Source organism: Dryobates pubescens, chromosome 10, assembly GCF_014839835.1.
Source record: "Dryobates pubescens isolate bDryPub1 chromosome 10, bDryPub1.pri, whole genome shotgun sequence".
Classification (NCBI taxonomy): domain Eukaryota; kingdom Metazoa; phylum Chordata; class Aves; order Piciformes; family Picidae; genus Dryobates; species Dryobates pubescens.
The window spans coordinates 2,245,576-2,273,343 of record NC_071621.1 but is presented as its reverse complement, the minus strand read 5'-3'; the positions used below and the strand labels follow the sequence as shown (position 1 = coordinate 2,273,343).

General features: G+C 41.0%; 1 protein-coding gene across 2 annotated transcripts in view; it reads right to left on the bottom strand.

Annotated features, from left to right (window-relative positions):
* The window catches only part of NLGN4X (neuroligin 4 X-linked), a 175,168-nt gene that overhangs the window by 70,463 nt on the left and 76,937 nt on the right, over nucleotides 1-27,768 (bottom strand). The gene's annotated exons all lie outside the window — the stretch shown is intronic.

Genomic DNA, 27,768 nt, shown 5'->3' with positions numbered 1-27,768 from the left:
GATGTTGAAACCATGTCAAAGGTAGCCTTCAGGTCCATCGTCCTCAGGCAGTATTCAAGAAGTGTCTGATTCTTGTATATATGAAAAAGAGTCTACTCTGACTAAGAGGATTTGAGTGTGATTCATAGGTTACCAAGAAGAACAAAGATAAGCAGTATAAATAGGAGGCATACATGAAAGAAATCAACTTAAGGGAAAAAGGAGTTTCATGTCTCTGTATCATTTTGACTGCATTTGAGTAATCATGTTTTCAGAGATGTTATATACAACCTACTTTGCACCATGAGATGTGGAGCATTATAAAGGCTATGCTAAAGCTAAAGGAGTGTCTTTAAGAAAAGAGAAAGAAAAAGCAGGTAATGAGAGTCTGATGAACACATTTCACCCCAGCTCTGTATCAAAGCAGTACTGTTTCACAAAAATGGGTTCCCCAGTATCTGATACTGTCATTATCTTCAGAGATCATATGAAATTATATTTATTGTATACATTTAAAAATGGAAGTCTGATCTATTACTTCCATGCATGTTTTAAATTTTAGGCTCTGATACAACAGCTGAAATTCCTGTCCTCATGCTTACAGCAGCTTTAATGCTTATGTGACCATAAATAAAATGGATTAGCTTGCTCAAACCTACAATTATCATTTGCAGAAACTGTTTTCAATCAGCTTTCTGAAATAGGATAGGATAGGATAGGATAGGATAGGATAGGATAGGATAGGATAGGATAGGATAGGATAGGATAGGATAGGATAGGATAGAAGAGAAAAAGGCTGGAAAAGACCTTTGAGATCATCAAGTCCAACCTATCATCCAACACTATCTAATCAACTAAACCATGGCACCAAGTGCCTCATCCAGTGTCTTCCTAAACACCTACAGTGATGGTGACTCCACCACCTCCCTGGGCAGCCCATTCCAATGGTCAATCACTCTTCCTATGAAGAACTTCTTAGAATCATAGAATCAATAAGGTTGGAAAAGACTTCAAGAATCATCAAGTCCAATGTGTCACCCAGGACTTCATGACTACTAAACCATGGCACCAAGTGCCACGTCCAATCCCCTCTTGAACACTTCCAGGGATGGTGACTCCACCACCTCCCTGGGCAGCATATTCCCATGGCTGACAGCTCTCTCTGTGAAGAACTTTCTCCTCACCTCCAGCCTAAACTTCCACTAGCACAGCTTGAGACTGTGTCCTCTTATTCTGATGCTGATTGCCTGGGAGGAGAGACCAACCCCCACCTGGCTACAACCTCCCTTCAGGCAGTTGTAGACAGCAATAAGGTCTCCCCTGAGCCTCCTCTCCAGGGTAAACAATCCCAGCTCCCTCAGCCTCTCCTCGTAGGGCTTGTGCTCAAGGCCTCTCACCAGCCTCATTGCCCTTCTCTGGATACATTCAAGAGTCTCAATGTCCTTCTTAAACTGAGGGGCCCAGAACTGGACACAGGACTCAAGGTGTGGCCTAACCAGTGCTGAGTACAGGGGCACAATGACTTCCCTGCTCCTGCTGGCCACACTATTCTTGATGCAGGTCAGGATGCCATTGACCTTCTTGGCAACCTGGTCACACTCTGGCTCATGTTCAGCCAGCTGTCAATCAGTACCCCCAGATCCCTTTCTGTTTGGCTGCTCTCCAGCCACTCTGACCCCAGCCTGTAGCCCTGCATGGGGTTGCCATGACCAAAGTGCAGCACCCGGCACTTGGACTTATTGAATGCCATCATATTGGACTCTGCCCAACTGTCCAGCCTGTCGAGGTCCCTCTGCAGAGCTCTCCTACCCTCTAACAGATCAACACCTGCTCACACCTTGGTGTCATCTGCAAATTTACTGATGATGGCCTCAATCCCCTAATCTTCCTAACATCCAGTCTAAACCTCCCCTGGCACAAATGCTCTCTCTCAGCCCACTGCTGCTTGTTTGCTAGAGTGAGTTGAAGAACAAACTTAACTTTTGACCATATAGTTTAAGGCAAGTTCTGCCAGATCCCCATTTTGTGTCCTAAACTATCAGTACAATAGAAATAGGAGGAGGAAAAATACAGTGTTCAAAGACTCTTACAGGGGTTTCAAAGACAACAAGCTCTTCATACAGTCTGAAACACACACAGCCCAAAACCAACCAATGACTTTTAATTAAAGAAGCATATTACAAAAAGTAAAATACAGGACAATAGAGCAATTACTGTCCGTTGAAAGAAAAAAGAACCGTGAGTTACAGCTTAACACAAAATTTTACTCTTTTGCTTCAGAGTGGGGGAACCAAATTCCCCCCCCCCCCCAAGCTAAATACTAAATGGTGTTAAAAAATTTCCTTGAGTGCTCATATTTTTGGTTGATTCCACATAGGCAACACTTGTTGGCAGTCAGTAATTTATTGGACTTACAATATAACAAATTGTTATCTTCCACACTAATGCCAGACGCTTCAATATTTAATCAGGGAAATCTCCTACTTTACAGGACATGGAAAAGTCAGTGCCCTAGGGAAATATTTATGTAAGAAGAAATTTCTTGTAACAGCTGCTATTAGAAATGTCTTAACCTCTAGTCAGAAGTAGGGAACTGTGTGAAACTAAAAAAAAAAATTCCCAAAACAGTGCAAAAGGAGTATAGTAAGAAATTAGCATTGCAGTCATCATATTCTTCACTACCTTTATGCTATTTTGGCTAAGACCACTATATTTTTTAATGGACACTATTTTACTAAACATGGTATCTGCAAAGCCATATATTCTGCTTCACAACAGTATCCTATTCTGAAAGATAAAAGCATAAAAAATGTTCCAGCTTAGGTCCAAAAGAGATATGCCAAATGCTGGTTGTTTTTTTATTAACTACTCCACATTTTTCCAGAAGCAATGTGCTTTTTATATATTAGAGGATATTTATTAGAGAAATTATATAATAGTCATACCTGACATTTCTCCAAAACAGTGAATTTTCTTAATTAAAACAAGTTTTGTAATGAATTAAATATTCCTATATGGCAGAAAATATCAAAAAGGGATCCTTTAAATAAAAGCAAAATAAACATATTGAAATAATAAAATGTTTTTTCAGTGGAATTCACTCTGTCCATACCTGATGTGTTGATCATGTCAAAGGTTTCTGTAACACCTGTATCTAAATAGTCATTGCCTATGACAGAAAGTTCTAGCCTAGGAGTCAAAGAACAGAACTTGTGTTCTTGAATTTGCCAGTGATCTTCTGAATGACTTTGTAAAGGTCTTGCTTTTTCCTCTGTTCTCACTGCTTCTGATTACTTTCACCTTGAGCATATTTCTCTGTGAGGAAGATCAGTAAATGAGCAGATTTATCCAAGATGAGGTACTCGCATTCCTAATCTCATAAGTGACGTAAACACTTCACAAGGGAAGTAAATATATATTAAGTTTTAGAGTGTCAGAATTCTGGGTTATCCTCTAAACTGTAATTCACAAGGCATTCAAGACAAAAAAAAGAAACAAAAAAAGAAAGGATTTTTTTTTCTGAAAGCACTGCTTCCTCATTTTTTTAATTTTTTTTTTTTTTTAAGCTGAAGTCTGGCAGCCCTTCCAGTACATCTCCCATGTATTTTGTAAATATTTCAGACTATTGTGTTGCATGCTTGGACATGAAGGGAACTGTGCTGTTTCCTATCCTTTAAAAGAATTGATGCATGCAGGATTCAGGTTACATGGACAGAACATTTGCCTTAAACCATTATATTTTTTAACATTTTAAAAGATTTTGTAAAATGTCCCAGTTGTTAAAAGCACAAGCAATTGCTTACAGGAAACTTAACAGATGTTTGACGTCTAAAGCAGTATCCCTCCAGATATTTCCCTCTCCAGCAATTTAATTTCCTGTAGGCAGTGTATATATATCAAAGTCACACATACTGGGTACTGACTTCAGGAAAAAAAAATAAATCAACAAAAAAAGCATGGAAAGAGTAAAACATTGCCAAATTAGAACTTCTGTGGTAGCTTATCCTTTTATCATTCTAAATGTAAATTTTCCCCATTGACATGACATAGAAAATGTTTCCAGTTATGGGAATTTTAATATATTCTTCTTTTAGGTACCATCTTTTCACAGATACCAAGATATGGACAATTTGTCCTTGATGAGTCAGCTATATAGTTAACTGTTTACCAGATGGAGATACTTCTTTGAGTGTTTTGCTTCCCGTTAATATCTTTGCAAATGACAGAATCATTTCATTAAAATGAAAGGAAGACCTTCTCTGCAGTAAGAAAAGCTATTGTCTTTTAAGTAAAGCAATCTGAAGGTGAAAACTGGATACCATAAACTGAAAGGTAAAAGTTCTATTGATTTAAACAGCAGGGGGAGTTCAGCATGAATGTGAGCAAAATTTGTCCCACAGGTTATTGAATACATTGAATGTGGTTATGAAGATTAAATAATTCAAGCTTTGTGTTGTTTCGTTGGGTTTTTTTAGCACACACAATGGATTTTCTCTTCTCCATAAATGTTCTCTTTCAGAAGGCTTTATTTGAAGTAAAACCTTAGTATATATATTCACATAAATGCTGTCCCTGCACATATCTTCTATGCAGATCATAATAAGAGCAAATTATTGGTTTTTAATATAAATATACCCTGTGAAGACAGATTTTTATTAAATAACTTCAAAGAGAAACCTAAGATGGAAAAGAAATCAGCAACACTCACAGAAAAGTGGAAGACTAGCCAGGTTTGATTCTTTCATCAGACATAGGCATGTCTAGCTGGCCCCAGTCGGCACTACAAAGATGTCTGTAAAATTAGATTGCATCTTAACTGAACTTTGACTAAAATCACAGGAAAAATCATAAATATAAAGCAGGAAATGAATGAAATCAGCCCTGCAAAAAGAAATCTGGGAGTGCTGGTCAACAGGAGGCTCAACAGGAGTTAGCAGTGTGCCAAGGCAACTAAGAGGGCAAACCACACCTGTGGTGCATCAAACATAATGTAACCAGCTGCTCAAAAGAGGTGATTGTCACACAATATATGGTATTAGTGTGGTCTCAGCTTGAATACTCTGTGCAGTTCTGGGCCCCACAATTTAGAAAACTCTGAAGGTCCTTGAATGCATCCAGAGGAGGGCAACAAAACTGTTGAAGGACTGGAAGTGGTGTCCTGCAAGAAAAGGCTAAGGACTTTGGGCTTTTTTAGTTTGGAGCAAAGGAAGCTGAGGGGTGACCTCATTGCTCCCTACAGCTTCCTGTGAAGTTGAAATAGAGAGAGAGATGCTGATCTCTGTGACAGGACACCTGGGGATGGTTCGAAGCTGTGCCAAAGGAGGTTTAGACAGGACATTCAGAAGGATTATTTTAACAAGAGGGGAAATCAAACATTGGAACAGCCCCTTCCTGGAGAGGTAATCATTGCTTGAAGCCACTCAATATTTAAAGTGCTTTTGGACAATGGCTTTAACAAGATCCTTTAACTTTTGGTCAGCCCTGAATTGGTCAGGCTGTTGGACTCAATGATTGCTTCTAAGTGAAATAATCTGGTCCAGTATGATTTGGTCCAGTCGGTTCTATCAAATAAATGAATCCACAGGTCTTTCACAAAGGCCCCATTTTTCTTTACTGATAAAATAGCCACTTCTGACAAGTAACAGAAACGTCCATGCATGAAGATAAGTAACTGAAATATCTTTTCATTAAAAATGGCTTTTTAGCATTTGCAATGAAATGTGAGAGCATTTCTGATAGAAAAGAAAAAAAGTAACCAAGAACCAAACAAAAAAATCCACCCAAACAAAAAACTCCACCCAAACCAGAACCAAAATAAACTACAACAAAAAGTAAGCCAGAGACTATACATCTATATGAGGAGATGCAGTCGTGAGCTCTGAGCAGGCAAACTGCAAGCTGTATTATACCTTCATTATGGGGTGTGAGAGCAAAGCTCTTGCTATGTTGGTGCCCATTTGATTGATGATACTCTGACAGCTCTTAGTCTCATGCATAATGGAACAGAATCACTTTTTTTCTTCATCCTTTAATAATTTCTGTGCCATTAACAGTTAGAAGCTGTAGTCACAGGCAAGGACAGCCAGTGCAAGGACAGCCATTGCACTGGCTAAACCAACCACCAGAAAAATGGTTCCTTCCTCAGAGATCCTGATTATGGTTGTAAGGAGAAAAACAATTATTCTCTGATCACCCTACTACTATGAACTAACAAGTCTGCTTCATTTACCAACCTGTAATCCAGGTTAGGAGAAAAGAGAAATATTTCACTTGTTTGAGAATTCATCAAATGAAGGAATATAATTCCTCCCAAGATCAAGGGGAAAGCAGAGATGAAATTAGGACCTTATGAGTCATAGTTTTTTCTCTCTTCTATTTCGGGAGCACAACAGCTGTAAGCTACCCTTTATTCAAGAATATTCAGAATTGAATTCCCTGTATTTTTATCAAGGACTAAAACAAGTCCTTGATGGAAAGCAATTGGAAATCTCAGACAGAATGTGTGTTTAATTCCGCCTAAGTACAAGAGTAAAATAAAAATTATAGGTAAGTTTGAAGTGGTTTTGATTGACTGGTTGATTTTGGTTGGCCTTTTTTTTGGTTGTTGTTGCTTTCCTCCCCTCTTTTTAAGAAACAGGGATTATGGTGATATTTCTTTGGTAAAAAGAAAATGGTAAAGAAGAAACTTCACAGTCAAATCTCCTAACTAAGTAACCTGTACCAAAAGCATAAATCTTTAATGTTATATTATAAGGGAGACATGAGGGCATTAGGTAGCCACTTGATATCCAAATGTGACAATATTTTCACAGATCATATAAAGTCAGACATTAATTTTATATATTTGGAACACAAATGAAATGTGAAAAAGTGTACTTAGTTTCAAAAATATAGTCACATACCTAAGTGAACATTAAATATTTAATATTTCTAGTAGAAATGAAAATACTAATTCATGCAGCATATTTACAGATTGGGTTTGATTTTCTTTACATGTCTAGGACCTTATTTTATGCAAATTGACATTGCAATAGTGAGGAAACCTGTGCTCCTTCTTGTTTGATTTTCTTAAGTTCTGCTAAAGAATACATACTTATTTTACTCTTTCCCTTCTCAAAAGGAGTGCTTAGTTTTAGGTTTAATTCATAATACAGTCCACAGATGGTGTAAGAAATGGGAGAAAAAATAGCAATGGAAATTTTTGAAAACACTTTGTTGCCTGAAAAGATTTGCCTTCCAATCTTTTCAACAGTTATTTTGTTATGTCTCACATTATCACAGTATCACAGTGTCAAGGTTGTAAGAGACCTCAAAGATCATTGAGTCCAACCTGTCACCACAGCCTCATGACTAGACCATGGCACCAAGTGCCACATCCAATGCCCTCTTGAACACCTCCAAGGACGGCAACTCCACCACCTCCCTGGGCAGCACATTCCAATGACGAATGACTCTCCGTGAAGATCTTTCTCCTCACCTTGAGCCTAAACTTCCCCTGGTGCACCTTGAGACTGTGTCCCCATGTTCTGGTGCTGGTTGCTAGAGAGAAGAGACCAACCCCTTCCTAGCTAAAACCACCTTTCAGGTAGTTGTAGAGGGCAATGAGGTCCCCCCTGAGCCTCCTCTTCTCCAGGCTAAACAATCTCAGCTCCCTCAGCCTCTCCTCGTAGGGCTTGTGTTCAAGACCTCTCACCAGCCTTGTTGCCCTTCTCTGGACACGTTCAAGAGTCTCAATGTTCTTCTTAAACTGAGGGGCCCAGAACTGGACACAGTACTCAAAGTGTAGCCTAACCAATGCAGAGTACAGGGGCACAATGACCTCCCTGCTCCTGCTGGCCACACTATTCCTAATACAGGCCAGGATGCCATTGGCCTTCTTGGCCAACTGGGCACACTGCTGGTTCATGTTTAGGTGGCTGTCAATCAGCACCCCCAGGTCCCTCTCTGTTTGGGAGCTCTCCAGCCACTCTGACACAAGCCTGCAGCTCTGCATAGGGTTGTCATGGCCAAAGTGCAGCACCCAGCACTTGTACTTGTTGAATGCCATCCCATTGGTCAGTCAAGGTCCCTCTGCAGATCCTTTCTACCATCTAACTGACCAACATCTGCTCCTAACTTGGTGTCATCTGCAAATTTGCTGATGACTGACTCAATCCCCTCATCCAGATCATCAATGAAGACATTAAAGAAGACAGGGCCCAGTCTGATCGCTGGGGGATGCCACTGGTGACTGGCCACCAGCTGGATGTGGCACCATTCACCACCACTCTCTGGGCTCGGCCCTCCAGTCAGTTCCTAACCCAGCACAGAGTGTTGTGGTCCAAGCCATGAGCTGACAGCACAGACAGCAGTTTGCTATGGGGGAGAGTGTCAAAGGCCTTGCTGAAGTCCAGGTAGACCACATCCACAGGCCTCCACACACCCACCAGGTGGGTCACCTGATCATAGAAGGAGATCAGGTTGGAGAGGCAGTTGGTCAGGCAGGACCTGCCCTTCCTAAATCCATCCTGGACTGGACCTGAGCCCTTGGCCATCCTTCAGGTGCATAATTATTGCCGCCAGGATAATCTGCTCCATCACTTTCCCTGGCACTGAGGTCAGGCTGACTGGCCTGTAGTTTCCAGGTTCCTCCTTCTTGTGGATGGGGACCACACTGGCCAGTTTCCAGTCATCTGGGACCTCTCCAGTGAGCCAGGATTGGAGGAACGTGATGGCGAGCGGCTTGGCCAGCTCATCTGCCAGCTCTATCAGCACCCTAGGATGGATCCCATCCGGTCCCATGGACTTGTGAGTGTCCAAGTGGCTCAGCAGGTTCCGAACTAATTCCTTATGGATTTCTGGGGCATTACACTGCTCCCTGACCCCATCACCCAGCTCAGGAGGCCACTTGTCCTGAATTCCTCCTGCCTTACTGTTAAAAATTGAGGCAAAGAAGGTGTTCAGGACCTCAGCCTTACCCTCATATTCAGTCAGAGCATTCCCCTCCAGGTCCAAGAAGGAGTGGAGGTTCTTCTTGCCCTTCTTTTTAGTGTTGATATATTTGTAAAAATGCTTTTTATTGTCTTTCACAGAGGTGTTCAGCTTCAGTTCCAACTGGGCCTTTGCCTCTCTGATTTTTTTCCTACATAATCTAACAACTTCCTTGAACATACCTCAAGAAGCCTTCCCCTCCTTCCAAAGGTGATACAGCCTCTTTTTTCCCCTTAAATCCTTCAGGAGCTGCTTGCTCATCCAGGCCGGTCGCCTTCCCCGCTGGCTCATCTTGCGGCACATGGGAACTGCCAGTTTCTGTGCCTTCAAGAGCTCCTGTTTGAAGTAGCTCCAACCATCCTGGACCCCTCAGTTCTTGAGGGCTGCTACCCAGGGAACTTTCCGAAGAAGTTTCTTAAACAGGCTGAAGTTTGCCCTCCGGCAGTCCAAGGTGAAGGTTCTGTAGGTGCTCCTCCCTATCTGCCTGCATATTGAAAACTTCACTATCTCGTGGTCACTGCACCCTGGGCAGCCTCCTACGATCACATCTCCCACCAGCCCTTCCCTATTGGAGAACAGCAGGTCAAGCAGACCTGACCCCTTGTAGGGTCACTTAACAGCTGCAGCAGGAAGTTGTCCTCCATTCGCTCCAGGAATCTTCTGGACTACCTCCTCTCTGCTGAATTAAGTTCCCAGCAGATATCTGGCAGGTTAAAGTCACCCACAAGGACAAGATCTGATGATCTTGAGACAGCCTCCAGTTGTTTGTAGAATAATTCATCAGCCTCCTCATCCTGGTTGGGTGGTCTATAACAGACTCCAACCAGAATGTCAGATTTGTTGGGCTGCCCTCTGATTTTAACCCACAGGCTCTCAATCCCCTCATTTTCCACATCAAGTTCTGTGGCAGAGAGTGACTCAGAGCCACCCCTCCTCCTCTTCTCCCTTGCCTGTCTCTTCTATAGAGCCTGTAACCTCCCAGTGTAGCACTCCAATTGTGCATTTTATGCCACCATGTTTCTGAGATGGCGACTATATCATAGTCAGCCTGGTGGACCAGGTCTTCCAACTCATCTTTCTTATTGCCCATGCTGCGTGCATTGGTGTACATGCACTGCAGCTGGGCTCTCAACTTCTCAATTGACCCTAATTTGTGCCCCACTCTTTCCTCTTCAGAAAGACTGATTTCCTCACCCACCCCCTTCACACCTAGTTTAAAGCCCTCTTAATGAGCCCTGGCAACTCTAGTGCTAGGACTCTCTTACCCTTTCTAAATAATTGCACCCCATCAGGACCCAGCAAGTAGGGTGCAGTAAGAGTTGCCCCATGATCGAAGAAACCAAAATTCCACTGCTGGCACCATCCCCTGAGCCACTTGTTGATGGTGTGGGTTCTCCTGTTCCTCTCAGTGTACTCCCCTGCCACTGAGGGAACTGAGCAGAACACCACTTGAGCTCCTGCCCCATCAGTCAGCTGTCCAAGGGCCTTGAACTCCTTTTTAATCACCCTGGTGCCCTTCTTGTCAATTTCATCACTCCCAGCTTGTATTACCAGCAGAGGGTAATAGTCAGAGGACTGGATTAACTTTGGGAGTCTCCTTGCGATGTCCCTAACCCACGCCCCGGGTAGGGAGCAGACCTTCCTGTGGGATGGGTCGGGATGACCTATGGGTCCCTCAGTACCCCCCAGGAGAGAGTCCCCAACAACTATAACCCTTCTCCTTTTCTTTGTGGAGCTGGTCGTTACAGTTGGTGGGGACCACTTGGCCTTAAGCTCCACTCCAGATGGCTGCTCCTCAGCCCTCACATCCCTACTGCCCTCAGCCTGCAGGGCCTCATACTTATTATGAAAGGGCAGTGGAAGAGGAGGACAGGGCCAGGATGGATTTCCCTTGCCACCCCTGGAAGGGACCTTTATCCACCCCTCCCCATTTCCAGGCACCCTTCCCTCAGCAGGGGAGATCTGCAGAGCTTGCTCCCACATATCTAACTCCCTTTCACTTTCCCTTATTGACCTCAGCCTAGATACCTCTTCCTTCAGCTTGGCCTCTTCATCCTTCAGCTCTGCCACCAGACTGAGGAGAAAGTTCACCTGGTCACACCTGACACAGGTGTTCTCTCCTTCCCCTTCTATTCCAAGTGCCAGGCTGAATCATGCGCTGCAGCTGGCAGCCTGGACTCGGGTATGCTGATGCAGCAACTCTCTGGGTAGATGCTGTTTTTCTAGCCTTCGTCCGAGTGACAAACATGGTTCAATGTTTGATTTAAATTTTTTTTTTTTTTTTTTTAATGCATGCAGCCAAAAGGCTCTCGAACCAAAATGGCATCGCGCATCCAGCCCGGGTGTGATTTAAACCTCCCGCAACTGACGGCAGGCTCCCGATCGTGAGCAGGCTCACGAGAGCACGATCCTGCCGGACCTCCCTGCCAACTAGGAGTCCTCCTGGCCCACAAAGCCCTGAAAAGAAAGCAAAAAGCCAAGCAGAAAGCTCACGATTCAAGCGGAGCAGTCCCAAATGCCAGTCCTGGTCAGCTCTCAAGCCAAAATGTTAGTTCAAGGTTCAGATACTCTACCTACATTTGAACATCTGTACAAAAAGTTGTCTCAAAAAGAGACAGAGTATCTATTCATTACTCATAATTTCTGAAGATGCTTTATCAAATTAGGACACTCACATTGCCCAAATCTTGTCATAAGTATGTAATTGCAAAAACCAAAATTCTAGTTCTGTCACATGCAGTAGGGACAAACTGGAGAAGACTGAGAGGGGATCTTATTAATGTTTATAAATATCTGAAGGGCAGGGGTCTCTCTTCAGTGGTGCCCTGTGATACAACAAGGGGCAGAAGATACATACGGGAACACAAGGAGTTCCAGTTCAGCATCAGGGAAAACTTATTTTCTGTGAGGATGATGGAGCACTGGAACAAGCTGCCCAGAGACGTGGTGGTATATATTCTCCTAATAGATGTATGCTCTAAATGAACCAGTGCTGTTGAAGGAGACCTAGCACCACGAAATGACAAAAGAACACATTCTTTTAATTCCCTACTTGGAAGTAATTATTTTCAGCTAGAAAGCAGAATTGAAAAGATGAAAACCGATGGTCTGTCTCAGCTGTAAACTTTACCTGCAGAGGTCTATTAAAGAATGCACTTAATATTCATCACCAGAAAAGCATGAATTTTTCAACTTTAGATCTCTTATGCAGGCTTTTTGTATCTATTGAAGAAAAAATATCATTGTCTGTTCTGAAATGGAAGATCCAAAATCACACAGGAAGCCTATTTTTAGACATATATTCATATAATGGCTATTACAAACGAACTGAGACTTGACAGAATACTGGTAAGGCAGCTAAGGTATTTTGATCCATCAGTGCCAGACTGTCTGACTGCAAGGAATGACATGGAGGTCTAAAATAATTCAGGAAAAAAATGCATTTCTTTTGTGCTATCCTTCCAGGACAACATCTCGTTGGCTGGTGGAACTTTAGCTCTACAAACTATTTCACAGTGTGGCCCTGCCTCTTCATGAGCAGCATACTGACATTACCTCATGCACATTTTTGACATTCTGCTTTTACTAGCAGGCTCATTTCCAAGGGATGGTTAGATTGTGTAGCTTTCATGGGCTTTCATACAAGCTGCTAAGAGCAACTTGTCGCTTTCAAATGCAAGCTCAGCTTTACATGATTTATAGTATGCATTCCATTCTGTCCTGTGTTGTGGCTTCCAACCTCTTTTAGAATTCTCCAAATTGAAGTCCTTAATCAGGATAACTCCTGCCAAAAGGAATATTAGTTGTATATATAAGGGAAAGCAAGAAAAAACAATAGTGTTGTCACAAAGTTTTAATTCCAATGACAACCTGTTCTTCACAAATGCCTATTGGCCATCACAGGCTTAGGTAAGTGTGAAAAAAAGTCAACAGGATAATTTATTAAGTCATACATTTCTTTGGACTTGATGATCTTAAAGGTCTTTTCCAACCTAAATGATTCTTTTTGACAGAAACTGCAGAACAGGCCAGTAACATCCTTGGAAATGTGAGCAACCAGTAACTTTCATTTTCTCCCCTTAGAATTTATGCTGAAATTATGTCATTGTGAGAAGAACAATTGTAATTCCAGATTTAAATATATTTACCTATAACAAAGATTAAATAGAAGGTTTTATAGAAAGAGGTTTGGTGGTTGGGTTTTACTACAGACTACTAGTTGTTGAAGGAAATTGGAATTTCATTTGAAGGAAATTGGAATTTCATTTGAACTTTTAAATTGCTTCCTTTTTTCACCAACCATCATTTTATAGTGACAGTTGCTTAATCTCAGATTATTTCAATAGTTTGTAACACTACTTTTATCACTTCTTTTCTCCTTATGAGGGAGTGAGGCAATACTTTCAGGTTTGCAGCAGATTATCACTGTTGTTAATTTCTGAATTTTGTAATAGTAATACTACATACATGAGTTGAATATAAAAAACTAATATGTGCCAGGCTGTATGCCAAACTTTTAATTCATTCAGCCTGCTTTTTAAGCATATGCAAGGACAGAGTTTGACTCTAACTTTGTTCCCTTCTTGTAAACTTTTAGGCATCATCTATAAGCATGGCATTTGAAAAATAAATTACATTCTTCAGTGTTATTATAGAGGAAAAACATGTATTAATTAATACATACTATGAAAAAAATTGTCACAATTCTATTTCTACATTTCAGTTAATAATATTGTCACACTTACCTGGATCTTGTCAGAATGTTCAAGTGAGAACTGCCATGCTTCCACATGTATTGCAATAATAAATTGTAAACTAAGTAAATTAGAACTACCTCATAGAACGTTAACATTTAGTGCCAATAAGTCACTGATTAGTATAAATATTTTAAAGTATCAATAATGACATTAGGAATTCAAAATATCAAACAAAAAAATAGGGAATACAAATTCAACATTATGTAAGATTTAGGAAAAAAATGTCCTTCATACTTTATAAAAACCCATCTTTTGTATGGAGTGATTAACTATGGAATCTTCAGAAAATTTATGCAGATTACACAAAAAATCATCTTAGAGCTAAGATATATAATGAAAATAGAATTTCGACCATCAGTCACTGTGACAATAATTCATTATATATATATACATTTTATCATTTTCAGAAATCTTATCAAATTAAGTCTTCAATTGCATAAAAATATAACTCCCAAAAAATGTGTCTAAATGTGAGTTTCAAATTAATTATAAGAGATTTGAGTTATATTTACAATACAGCTATATTTAGTATTTTCACTGTAGCTTATTTTCACAGGCAAGCCCACCAAATGCTTTTTAATAATACCTTTTTAATTTTTAAGACTCTAAATTACTTTATCTCAATTTCAAAACTGTGCATAACATACATTTATATCAGTACATGCAACACTTGTGCATTTGATTCTCCCTTGTAAGTAGTTAGTGAATGAGACAAGACTTTTTAAAGCCTCAAATCTGATTTATTTTCCTTCACATATTTATTATGAAGACAGGGGTCCTTACAGTTGCCTGTTTGAAGTTCAGATACTCTACCTACATTTGAACATCTGTACAAAAAGTTGTCTCAAAAAGAGACAGAGCATCTATTCATTACTCAATTTCTGAATATGCTTTATCAAATTAGGACACTCTTCTTACATTGCCCAAATCCTGTCCTAAGTATGTAATTGCAAAAACCACAATTCTAGTTCTTTCACATACAGTAGGGACAAACTGGAGAAGACTGAGAGGGGATCTTATTAATGTTTATAAATAACTGAAGGGCAGGGGTCTCTCTTCAGTGGTGCCCTGTGATAGGACAAGGGGCAAAAGATACATATGGGAACACAAGGAGTTCTAGTTCAGCATGAGGAAAAACTTATTTTCTGTGAGGATGATGGAGCACTGGAGCACTGCCAGAGAGGTGGTGGACTCTCCTTTTCTGGAGACTTTCAAAACTCACCTGGATGCACTGTGGTGTGGCCTGCCCTAGGTGATCCTGCTTTGGCAGAGGTGTTGGTCTAGATGATCTCCAGGGGTTCCTTCCAACCACTACCATTCTATGATTCTATGATTTTATTAAACTTGTTAAAATAATGTATCATAAATCTTAGTTACCACAAAATGTTCTTAAAGAAAATAAGTATGCTCAGAGAGATGAACATGTATCAGCTTACTTAGTGAATTACCAAAACTCAATGAATTATCAAAAAAATTTGATCTTTTTACTTCCCTTACATGGTCTTGTAACATTTTGTCCTGTTTGAGTATACAGGTGTAACTGTTTAGTGCAAGGGCTAACCAGCCTGCTCCCCCAACACAAAAGTGAGGGAAAGAGTAACATACACAGCTCAGGGCAGAGATAAAGAGATAAGAGTTTAATATAACATATCAGGATCACAATGCATAATTACCTTAGCTAATAATCCCATTAATCTGATCATACAATGCATGTTTACCTTAGCTCAACCTATTTGCAGAAGAAGCACAGTGAAATACAGGGAGGGGAAAACAAAACAAAACCAAACAAAAAATTCCCAACCAACCAAAACAGCAGAAAACCCAGAAGGAGCAACTGGAAGAGGAAGCCTCCCATGTTGCCCCATAATACCTTGCTCCAGTTAGCACTTTCATTTTTGAAGCTGGCATGACTGCAGCATGGTATGAATAACAGCAGCAGATTCAACTCAATCCACGACAATAGGCTACTATAAATATCTGAGAGCATGCTTTCATAGAATCATAGAATGGTCTGGGTTGGAATGGACCTCCAAAGGTCATCTAGCGTGATGCACTCTGCAGTAGACAGGCATCTTCAACTAGATCAGGTTGTCATTTTAGTCATCTGGATCAATCCACCAAGGCTTGAAGAAGCAGATTATGCAACATTTAGGTAAGAAGCAAAACTATTTGTCGAAAGATTCTTGCTAAATTGCACGTCTGATAATCGTATTTCAAGGATGCTTATAGTTGCCCCTGAGTAGACAATTATATAGAATTGTAGAATTGTTTTGTTTGGAAAAGACCTTTAAGATTATAGAGTCCAACCATCATTTAAATCTGCAAATTCTGGTGCTAAACAATGTTTCTTACTACCACACCTATGTGTCTTTTAATAACATCTAGGGATGAAGATTTAACAACCTCCCTGGATAGAGTTTATCAGTGGCACTGACACAAATACAATTTCTGTAACTTAACAATACATTTCAAACAAGAAAAAAGAAAAAAAAAAAGAAAAAGACAAGATTAAAAACAAACAAACAACAACAAGCCAACCAACCAAACCCAAACCACAAGCAAACAATTTGGTATCTACAAAAACATGTTGTAGCAATGGAATCAACACTTATGTGACATTGCTGGGAATTTTGGAATTCCACTGAATTAGAAAATCTGCTACAATTGACATTAACTGACACAGTTATTGGTCATGTAAGAAGACAGACCAGGGACCAAATCATCCAGGAAATCTTCTGCATGAACCTTAGAGGTGTAAGTGAGACTACGCAGTCCTAAGTGAGACAAGCAGTCCTAAAAGGTAAATTGAGCTTAAATAAACCTCCTTTCTTGTGTAATCATGAGACTGTGAGTTACTTAGTACACTACAATTCCTGGGTCATTCCCATGTGTGTTAATTTTCCTCTGGCCTTTTCTATCAGGTTACTTTTCAGTCTCCTGTACTAATGGAATCACATGCACTGGAGGAGAGTAGAACAGTCTGGAGGCAATGAGGGAACACATATGTACATTTTTTAATTTAAAATGCAGAGTTACTCTGTACAACAATTATACTAGCAAAGATGAAATTTTACTTACTGAAGAATACTGTACATTGCCATTATGAAATAATTTGACTTATGAGGTCATATACTACTTAATTACATAGAATAGAATAGAATAGAATAGAATAGAATAGAATAGAATAGAATAGGAGTAGAGTTCCACTGGAAGGGACTTAAAATGGTCAGTCAAAACCTAAACATTTTCAAACACACATTGTTTCACTGCATTGGTGTTTTAATTTGCAAACCAGGTACTCAGTGAAGTAAAGAAAGTTAAAGCTCTCAAAAACTTTCAGAAGTACTGAGCCTCCTTGTAAACTGAACTGCCTAATATGATCACTTATAGAGCTACAATTGCATGTAGATATAATTTCTACTAAAATGAAGTCCATCCTTTCCTGCTTGTTACCAGGAAGGGAGGTAGATAAAAAATAGGCTATTCTTATCTGCATGACTTGGAATTCTGTAAGGAAGAAAATGTTACAATGTAAGTAATGTCAGAAATACTAAGTCAATTTTACAACTCTGAACTCTGAGTGCATCCCATTTACTGCTGTAAGTGATTTATCTAACTCTGGCCTGAAAAATACCTGGTTCATATTTGCAGAATTTATCTCTGGTTTTGCCTTTAATAGCTCACACAAGAACACTAAATTAATATTTGTATATAATAACTTTTTTTTTTAAGATTGCCTAAGATCTTCTTCTTCTGAGTGTGTAACATCATGACTGAATTTAACTGAATAAAAGTAATTTAACAACCCATTTAACAAGCCATTTAAACAATCCCATTTTCTGCAATGTAAGAACATTTTTTAATTTGGACATCTATTTTGCCTATTTCTTCTACTTTGCTGAATTTCCATTATTTCAGTAATATAATTTCCTAAATAGTTTGGGAATTTTGAAAATCCAACTCAACTGCTGAATAACCCAAACTTATTATAAAAAATACTACCCTACACAATGCTCAAAGCATGAGGTGGGATTGTGAAGATTTTTAGTACTTCTGTGTATTACAGTATTGTATTTATCGTCTTCATTGATGATCTGGATGAGGGGGTTGAGTCAGTCATCAGCAAGTTTGCAGATGACACCAAGTTGGGAACAGATGTTGGTCAGTTAGAGGGTAGAAAGGCTCTGCAGAGGGACCTCGATTGACTGCACAGATGGGCGGAGTCCAATGGCATGGCATTCAACAAGTCCAAGTGCTGCGCTTTGGCCACGGCAACCCCATGCAGAGCTACAGGCTGGGGTCAGAGTGGCTGGAGAGCTCCCAAACAGAGAGGGACCTGGGGGGTGCTGATTGACAGCCGCCTAAATATGAACCAGCAGTGTGCCCAGGTGGCCAAGAGGGCCAATGGCATCCTGGCCTGTATTAGGAATAGTGTGGCCAGCAGGAGCAGGGAGGTCATTGTGCCCCTGTACTCTGCATTGGTTAGGCCACACCTTGAGTACTGTGTCCAGTTCTGGGTCCCTCAGTTTAAGAAGGACATTGAGACACTTGAATGTGTCCAGAGAAGGGCAACAAGGCTGGGGAGAGGCCTTGAGCACAAGCCCTTTGAGGAGAGGCTGAGGGAGCTGGGATTGTTTAGCCTGGAGAAGAGAAGGCTCAGGGGTGACCTCATTGCCCTCCACAGCTACCTGAAAGGTGGTTGTAGCCAGGAAGGGTTTGGTCTCTTCTCCCAGGCAACCAGCACCAGAACAAGGGAACACAGTGTCAAGCTGCGCCAGGGGAGGTTTAGACTCGAAGTGAGGAGAAAATTCTTCACTGAACGAATCCTTCGTCATTGGAATGGGCTGCCCAGGGAGGTGGTGGAGTCACCGTCCCTGGAGGTGTTCAAGAGGAGATTGGACGTGGCACTTGGTGCCATGGTCTAGTCATGAGGTCTGTGGAGACAGGTTGGACTCGATGATCCTTGGGGTCTCTTCCAACCTTAGTTATACTGTGATACTGTGATATGGTAGTACTGCCTTGCACTGGGACAAGTTAAGAGTTTCCTCTAGCTGCAGTTGTGTCTTCATCATGGTGGGGTCTTCATTTATCATCATGGTGTAGGAACAAAAATTGCTGAGCTGGGCAAAGGTGTGATTCTCCCAAATCCTAAAGTGCAGGAGAAATTAAATGCTGCAGCACTGCACTTTCTGAATTGCACCCATGCCAATAAGGAAAAGAGAAATCTTTCTGTTTTATTGTACTGAAACTATCCTATCTATGAAATATGTTTTGATAAATGCAGACTTAAAGGGAAATTATAGACTTCTAAATAACATCAATAACCCTAATTATTGTTTCATGCATACTTTGGGGGGGTGTGTAGAAATTTCAGCAAGAATAATTTCAGAAGGACTTTATTCAAAGGACAGAGAGGGATAGCAAAAAAGTTGGAAAGTCTTGGGCCCAGGTGTCTGCTGTTTTGCCATGGTGCTACTTGAACAGAGAGAGATAGAGGTGTCATATTTATTCCCAGAGAAGCTCTGCAGTCTTTCAAGACAGAGAGGAAATGTGGGTTTTATGTATTCTGGAGTTACAAATAAATGATAATAAATGATGTTCATCCCATGATGTAAATGCTGATATTTTAGCCAGATGCAAGAAAAAAAGAGAGATGGAGGTGCTTTTCTCTATATCCTGTCTGGCCACTGCCTGGGAAGCAGGGCTTCAATACATGTAGCAGTTGCTCTGGAGGGACAAACACCATCAGTGAATGCCCCCACACTTCCTTCTTTCTCTTAGCTTTTATATCTAAGACAACATCATATGGTATGGAATGCCTCTGTTCAGTTTGGGTCAGCTGGCCTGGCCATGTCCCTTCCAAAGATCTTGCCCATCCCTCAGCCTTCTGTTGGGGGTGTGTGGAATGTTGGAATGTTGGAAATGTTGGAAAAGCAGAACCTTGCTGCTGCATGAGCACTGCTCGGCAGTAACCAAAATACTGGTGTGTTTTCAATGCCCTTCCAGCTACCGCTGCAGAACACAGCTATATAAAGAACTAACTTTTGGAGCTTAGACTGGCCTCTGCTGTGAAGGACAACAAAAAGTCCTTCTATAAATACATTAATAGCAAGAGGAAAGGCAAGGACAACCTCCACTCCTTGGTGGACACGGAGGGGAACGTTGTAACAAAGGATAAGGAGAAGGCAGAGTTACTTAACAACTTCTTTGCCTCAATTTTTTTCTAGCAGGACAGAATGTCTTCCAGACAGCTGGCCTGCAGAGCTGGCAGAAGGAGTCAGGGAACAGCATAGTCTTCCTCTGTTCCAGAATGGGGTAGTTGGTGATCTGCTTAGCCACTTGGATCCCCACAAATCCATGGGACCAGATGGGAGAGAGCTGGCCAGGCCACTCTCCATCATTTTTCAGCAGTCCTGGCTCACTGGAGAGGTCCCAGAGGACTGGAAGCTGGCCAAAGTGGTGCCCATCCACAAGAAGGGCTGGTTGGATGAGCCAGGGAATTATAGACCTGTCAGCCTGACCTCAGTGCCAGGCAAGATTATGGAACAGGTCATCTTGAGTGCAGTCACACAGCACTTAGAGGATGGCCAAGGGATCAGGCCCAGCCAGCATGGATTTAGGAAGGGCAGGTACTGCCTGACCAACCTGATCTCCTTCTATGATCAGGTGACCCGACAGGTGGATGTGGGGCGGGCTGTGGATGTAGTCTATCTGGACTTCAGCAAGGCCTTTGACACCATCCCCTATGGCAGACTCCTGGCCAAGCTGTCAGCCCATGGATTGGATGGGACCACACTGCGATGGGTTAGGAACTGGCTGGAGGGCCGAGCCCAGAGAGTGGTGGTGAATGGTGCCACATCCAGCTGGCGGCCAGTCACTAGTGGTGTGCCCCAGGGATCAGTGCTGGGCCCCATCCTCTTTAACATCTTCATTGATGATCTGGATGGGGGCATCGAGTCCATCATCAGTAAATTTGCTGATGACACCAAGCTGGGGGCAGGAGTTGATCTGCTGGATGGTAGAGAGGCTCTGCAGAGGGACCTCGACAGGCTGGACAGATGGGCAGAGTCCAGCAGCATGAGATTGAACACATCCAAGTGCCGGGTTCTGCACATTGGCCACAACAACCCCATGCAGAGCTACAGGCTGGGGTCAGAGTGGCTGGAGAGCAGTCAGGTGGAAAGGGACCTGGGGATGCTGGTTGATGGTAGGCTGAACATGAGGCTGCAGTGTGCCCAGGCAGACAGAAGGGCCAATGGCATCCTGGCCTGCATCAGGAACAGTGTGGTCAGCAGGAGCAGGGAGGTCATTCTGCCCCTGTACACTGCACTGGTTAGGCCGCACCTCGAGTACTGTGTCCAGTTCTGGGCCCCTCAGTTTAAGAAGGATGCTGACTTGCTGGAACGAGTCCAGAGAAGGGCAACAAGGTTGGTGAGGGTCTTGGAGCACAAGCCCTATGAGGAGAGACTGAGGGAGCTGGGGTTGCTGAGCCTGGAGAGGAGACTCAGGGGTGACCTTATTGCTCTCTACAACTACCTGAAGGGAGGTTGTAGAGAGACAGAGGTTGGTCTCCTCTCCCAGGCAACCAGTACCAGAACCAGTACCAGAGGGCACAATCTCAGGCTGCGTCAGGGGAGGTTTAGGCTGGAGGTTAGGAGGAAGTTTTACACAGAGAGAGTGATTGCCCATTGGTATGGGCCGCCTGAGGAGATGGTGGGGTCGCCGTCGCTGGGGGTGTTCAGGGTGAGGCTTGACAGGATGCTTGGTTGCATGGTTTAGTTGATTAGGTGGTGTTGGATGATAGGTCGGACATGATGATCTTGAAGGTCTCTTCCAACCTGGTTTATTCTATTCTATTCTATTCTATTCTATTCTATTCTATTCTATTCTATTCTATTCTATTCTATTCTATTCTATTCTATTCTATTCTAACTCCTTCTCATCCAAACGAAATACAACTTGAGTTTAGAATTTTCAGTATCTCAATTACAGTCAATAGGCAATCAGTCAACAGGTAACTGGACTTCCACCTACAGATGGTGGAGAATCTTTACCTTTATAGTGTCTGCTAAAACCTGGTTTTAAAATTAAGTGGGTGCAGTATGTGTGTTAAAACCAGAACATTTCAAATCATAGGACTTTTACTAAGTTATAAGATGGTCATGGAGTCTATTAAATATAATTAAAATTATACCAGAAAGCAGTAAAAGAAACACATATATAGTTTATATTCTATAATTTATATTCTATCTTGACAAATATCCAATGGCTGTATTTCTTGAGGTCAAATTCAGTGAACAATAGTCATGTAAAGTAAGTGGTCCCTAACAATCTTCATTTTCCCTCATTTATGAAGATGCATTTGCAAAATCCAGCTTTTCTTAAACATATATAGCAACCATTATTAATTTATCCCCAGGATCTAAAACTGGGATTTGCTCCTGCAGTTTAAACTTCAAGAAGCTGATGCTAGGAATATCATCACCAGCAGCAGTAGCAGTTGCATCCTGCTGAGAACAGTTTGAAGGCTGTCAGATCCCCGGTGGATGTCTGAGGGGTTTCAGGGCATCCAGTATAATGTGGCTGGTGAGGCGGGAGGTACCAGGCAACAGGAGAGAGGTCTCCCTAGGGGGGTGGGTGGGAGTGGGACATCATCTTCAGCCTATGGCTCAAACCATAGGAAGATGCATATTACCATGCCAGCCACCAAGAAGCTCTGCGTACAGACTGTGTAAATATAGACAGTGTCAACTTGGAGCAAGCCAATAAAGGAAGGTTTGTGGCTGATGTTTACTGTAGGCCACCCTATGAAGGGGAAGATGTTGATGAAGTGTTCTTATTTCAACTAATGGAAACATCATACTCATAGGCTGTGATCCTGATAGGGAGTTTCAGTCACTGAAATCTGCTGGAAAAATAGCACAGCAAGCTATTAAGAAAACTCTTAGAGTAGATCAAGGATACTTTCTTAATCCAGGTGAAAGATGACCCAACCAGAGAAGCATAACTAGATCCATTGCTTGTCGACACAGATGTGGTCATTAGAAAAGAAAAGAAAAAAAAGGACTGGTGGCAGCCTGACCTACAGTGATCATGCCCTGGTGGAAATCACAAGTTAGAGGGATCAGGGCCAGGTGAAGAGTAGAGTCAGAACTCTAAATTTTAGGAGAGCAAGCTTTCAGTTGTTAAGGAATTAGTAAATGACAGCCTCTAGGAAACTCTCTTCAGGAATAAAGGAGAAGAACAGAGCTGGCAGCTCTTTATGTTTCATTTTTTTAAGAGTGCAAGAGCTCTTGATTCCTATGTGTAAGAGACTGAATGAGGCAGGAGACTGGCATGTCTTAGCAAGGATCTTCTGGTCAGACTAAAGTGTGAGAAGGAAATGTACAGACAGTGGAATCAGGGGCACGTATTTGGAAAAGAACATAAGGATACTGCCTGGCTGTGTAGAGATGGGATCAGAAAAGCTAAGGTACACTTAGCACTGAATTTCACAAGAAATGTGAAGAAGTCTCAAGATGTGCAGGGGGAAGTTTAGGCTTGATCTCAGAAAGAAGTTCTTAACAGAAAGAGTGATAGCCCATTGGAATGGGCTGCCCAGAGAGGTGGTGGGGTCAACATCTCTGGAGGTGTTTAAGAAAGGGCTGGATGACTTAGGCCTTGGTCTAGACTACTAGTTAGTGTTGGGTGATTGGTTGGGCTTGATGATCTTGGAGGTATCTTCCAACTTGATTGACTCTGTGATTCTGTGAATAAGAAGGGCTTCTAACAGGTACATTGCTCAGAAAATGAAGATATACTCCTCCCAATAAAAAAGACAGAAGGACTAGTGAACACCAGCATGAAAAAGTTTGAGGTGCTCAACAAGTATTTTCCCCTCAGTTTTCACTAGTAGTCTCTCTTCCTACACCTGTCAGATCCCTGAACCTCAAGGCAAGGACTGTGGGAACAGAGACCCACTGTAGAAGAAGAGCAAGTCTGACACCACTTGAGGAACCTGACCATACATAGTTCTATGGGACCCAGTAAGACCCAGGATCTTGAGTGCAATAGTGGACTTAGTCATTAAACCACTTGCCATCCTGTTTGAAAAGTCACAGAGTCAGAGGAAGTTCCAAGAGACTGAAGAGATATCACACCCATTTTTAAAAGGATAATGAGGATCCTTGGAACTACTGACCACTCACCTTTACCTTGATGCCCAGTACGATCATAGAACAGATCCCCATGGAAGTTATATTGAGACATATGGAAGACAGAGGTCATTAGAGACAGCAACATTGCTTCACCAGCAGCAGATTAGCCTGGCTAATCTGGTGGTCTACTCTGAAGTGACTGCATCAGTAGACAAGGAAAGAACAACTGATATTAGCCACCTCAACATTTTAAATGCTTTTGATACAGTCCCATATAAAATTCTTGTCACTAAATTGGAGAGATACAACTTTGATAGTTGGATTGTTGGATAAATAAGGAACTGGATGAATACCCATGTTCTCAAGAGTTACATTTAATGGTTCAATGTCCAAGTAGCAGCCTGAAACCAGTGGTGTTCCTTAAAGGCCCACACTGGATCCAATACTATTTAGTATCTTCATTAATGACATAGTGGGATTGAATGCATCCTCAGCAAGTCTGTGGACACCACAAATGTGAGTCATATGCTAGAGAGAAAGGATGACAGCCTTGAGAAGTTCAATAATGACAACAACAGGTCCCTGTACCTGCTTTGGGACAATTCCCAATATCAATATAGTTTGAGGGATGGATGAATTATGAGCAGATCTGCAGAGAAGACCTTGGGGATAGTGGTAGATGAAAGAACTAGACATGAGCTGTTGTGGTGGGTTAACGTCCTTTTCTGAAAACAAAAAAACCAAAGCAGGGTGGAGGGCTTGCGGGTACTTTACCCTCCCTGCAGGGCATTTTCCCCTGGGAAGCTGAGTCTGTTCCATTCCCCCCTCCCTGCCCAGCTGGGGTATAAAAAGCAGGACATCGTAGCTGTTGGCTCTCCTTTTGGCTCCTGCCTCTGCTGGATGAGAGCTACTGCAGCTGCCCTCCTGCTCCTCTGCCATGTGGTTGGACCTGATCCTTCTCCCTGCTTCCTCCGCGCCTCCTCAGAGAAAGACTGGGTTTGTATTATTCTCTTTTTTTTCGGTCCCACTCCTATCCATCCTTGTTTCTTGCCCTTGTGAACCTTTCCTGTTATTGTTTTGTATATATATATTGTTTAAAGACAACTCTTTACCTCTGTACTTCCAAGCGGACTCCAAATTATTTTTTGGTGGATTTGCTCCTTCCTTTTCTCCCCTCTCTGTTGGGAGGGAGGAAGGGGGAGTGGGGGAGAGATTCTCAGCCTTGCCCCCATCTGAGCTTTTAACTCCTAGCTAAGGCTCAAACCACCACAACTGTCAATGTGCACTTGCAACCTAGAAAACAAATCACATCCTGGGCTGTACCAAAAGAAGTGTGGTCAACAGGTCAAAGGAAGTGGTCCTCCCACTCTACTCCAGTCCTGTAGGACCTCATCTGTGAGTTCTGCATCCAGTTCTGGGATCCTCAGTACAAGAAAGACATGGATGTGTTGGACTGGGTCCAGTGGATGGTCATGAAAATGAATAGAAGGCTGGAACACTGTTATTAGGATGAAAGGCTAGGCTAGACTAGTTGTTAATCTTGGAGAAGGCTCTGAGGAGACTTCATTTGGGCTTGGAGAGAAACTTTTTAGCAAGGCCTGTAGTGACAGGATAAGGAGCAGTGGTTTTAAAATGAAAAAGAGTAGATTAAGACTGGATAAAAGGAAGAAATTGTTCATATTCTCAGGTTGCCCAGAGAAGTTTTGCATGCCCCATAACTGAAAGCATTCAAGGTCAGATTGGATAGAGCTTTGATCAACCTGGTGATGTCGCTTCTCATGCCATGGGTGTTGGATTGGATGACTTTTAAACTCAAACTATTCTATGATTTGTCTGGCTAATATTATCCAGTGATTATCTATGCAGTCCTAACAGATTTTCTGTCTACTGCTGTTAATGACACAAATATAAACCAAAGGGAAAACAATTGAATGTGCCTTAAGAACAAAATTAACATTTATAGCTAACATCCAGTATTCAGGTCTATTAAAGTGATAATTTTCCAGAGGAAGGAAATATATATATATATACACACACACACAGAGTCCACATTAACTCATCATTGTAATGAATTCAACTAGTACTCCTCCATCACAGGGTCTGATAATACTGATAGATTAACACATCTGTAGCATTAAAATCAAGCTTTTATCTGTTCTCTTATATATAAACTTATAAATCAAATGTAAATGGAACATACCAGATCTACAAAAATTTTTTCAAAAGGAAGGCAATCCAGACTTGAAAAAATATACCCCAAATATTGTTAATCTTCAAATAGTATGCCAGAATAATTATACTACTTTTTTAACTTTTAGGAACAATCATGTTTATTTTCCGTATGGTTGTTTACCTGAAGAAATGTGTGTATTCTCTTTCATTATTTTTTTTTTTTTTACTTCTGAAGCAAATGAAAAATACATGGAATTCACCTAATATCTTCCAACGTCTAGGCAGAACCTAATGAATTCTCATGGATCACATTTACATTTCACTTAGGAATTAAAACCAGAAATACTCTCACAAAAATCCCACAAAATTCCTCTGATTTTTTAAAGTGTGATACATATATTCTGAATATCTACTTTTCTAATGCAAACATGTACTTTCTGTAAGAAAACATGAATTTCATAGTGTCTTAAAAGTTAACTTTGGTACTGTCAAGAGGCAATATTTAATGTCAAATATAACACTGTATTTTTCTTAATCCATTTAAAATCCTCATAAGAAACTTTTCAATTTCTTACATTAACGCTCTTGTATTGTGACATTTTTCCTAAATGCCACAATAGAAAAAGTACATCATTTTGTCTTTTTCTCCCTTGTTTGTTATCAATATAAAAACATAAAATAGGAGTTCATCAGTGCAAATACTGCAATTTTTCCTTTAGATTCATATGAAGCGGATGGACAACAAAACATTTTAAAGTACTTATAAACATCTGTATCCTTCAACAATATTAATTAAAAAAAAAAAAAACAAGTGATCCATGAAATAACCTTTTTTACAGGTAAATAACTATAACCAAGTTCTTGGGTATACACTTTGGCAACAACAACTGTGGTTTGATTGTTTTTAAGAGTCTTGAGTTCATAACTTAGAGTTGTAATTTTTTTTCTTTTTTTTTTTTGGGGGGGAGAATGTTTCTGAGTACCGAGATTGCATGTATAAATACACCAAAATACCTTTTCCTTTTAGTTTCTGGCTTTATGTTTAAGTCCAACTCTACAGTAGAAGAAAAGCTCTTTTGTATTTAAAAAAGTCAAAATCGGGGACAAATAAAAAATTGGCATATTCCAGTGAGATAGAAGATTGTTGTATGCATTAACCACGTTAATAAATAATTCAGCAAAAGAAATTTCCTGTGTTCCAAAATAGTACATGCCAAGAATACAGATCAACCTTGCTATCAAGAAAAACAAAATCAAAATCTTTGTAAAGGCCATTCTGAATTAATAAGCACGCAAAAAAGTGACTACACCTTACCTTGTGTATCCAAAATCATGGAAAAAAAGGCTTTTGAGTAGTCTATATGCTATTCTTTTATATAGACTATAACTACACATATTTTCTTATATCAACTATGTGGTTTTTTAATTAAGATAAAAAACTATTTCTAAAGTCTGCTCTTGTGAGCAACATTTTAATTTTTTTATAGAAAAGTAGAAGTTCAATTATGAACCCTGCATTTGGTACATGCAAGCATCCAGAGGCTGGAATCACTGAGAAGGCCGGGAAGATTTTTGGTTTATTTTCATGGATGTAAGGTTATTTTGTTACTCAAGCTAATGCTCACAGAGGAATATTTATAACGTCAAGAAGGTGCAGCCCCTGTTGTTTGAAATACAGTATTATTAATTCATCTCAATATTACAATTCATGATTTTAGGAAGATAATTTTACACAACTCCTTGAAATCCCTTCA